Below are 1,230 nucleotides of genomic sequence, written 5' to 3' on the forward strand. Positions count from 1 at the left end.
CGCCGAGGCCACCCAGGTTTCAAGCGCTCGGCCTCGGCGCCTGACCCCGGCACATTCAGAGAGCACTTCCTAAATTTGTCTCCTGTGTTCCTGACTCACAAGCAATTTCCTCACCCATAAAACGGCGTCGGCATGAAAGGACTGGCCGGGACACCAATTACTTGTCACCGTTTTACCACCTCGCTGCTCACCGGTTCGCAGCCCCCGGCGGTGCCCAGCCAGGATCTGCCCCCTCCCCACAGAGCCCCTCTGTCCCGTGCAGATGGGGGGACGGGGCGGTCGGGGTCCCCTGTGCCATGGGGAAGGTACTGTGGGGCAGAGGGATCTCCAGTGCCTGGTATCTGTCAGAGCAGACCCGGGTCTCCAGTGCTTCTGGGCATCCTGAAGGCATCTCCCAACCCAGCCTGCAATCAGGGAGGCATCAAGCATTCCTGGGTCCCTCAGCTCCTGCACTAGTGTTGTCCCTGTGCTGCTGGTGTTGTCCCCTTGGTATTAATGATGCCCATATGTGGCTGCAGGGGAGGGAATGAGGCTCCACCATCACCACCAGGGTGGCACTGTGCTCATTGCTGAGCATGGCCAATGGCCCTGCCATGGGGCGCACAGACCCATGCTGGCACAGGTCATCGCCATCCCGGTGCCTCCGTGTCCTGCTTCATCTCTGCTCCCTGCCCCTCTGTGCCACCCCGTCTGTCCCCCTGGTTCCCACAGCCGCCCCCAGCCCTGGCGCATCCCCAGCTGCTCCCCTGTCCAATGGATGAGGATGGGAAGGGGCTGGTGCAGAGGGGCAGAGAGCTGGGGTCTCAGGAGGGGCTGAGCACAGCCAGGACCCCCGGGGAGCCCCCCTTCCTCCTCCTGGGAGTGGGGTGACGCTGTGTGGCTGCGGCCACAGCCCGGCCTTCCCCAGCGGCGATCGCCCACCCTCCCTGCGGCAAATCGCTCCCGGCTCCGTGCCGGCAGCGGGCTGCCCGGCAAGCGCCACGGCGGCTGCTAAACGGGTTTTATGGTGGGATTTAGGGACTTTTCTGCCGGGTAATTGATTTGCCCAGGCAGTAAAAGATCAAGGCAGGGGCTCAGACGGTGGCTCCCGGCATCTGCCCACTGAGTGGGCCTGGGCGCGGGCGGCTCGGGGCACGGCCGGGGATGACGGTCCCCGATGCCATGGTGCATGGCGTGGGGCGCCGCGGCCCCACAGGGATGGGGCGAATGTTGCTGCTCTGTCCAGGAGCC

This window comes from Calidris pugnax, unplaced genomic scaffold, assembly GCF_001431845.1.
Source record: "Calidris pugnax isolate Ruff unplaced genomic scaffold, ASM143184v1 scaffold18, whole genome shotgun sequence".
In the NCBI taxonomy this organism is placed as follows: Eukaryota; Metazoa; Chordata; class Aves; order Charadriiformes; family Scolopacidae; genus Calidris; species Calidris pugnax.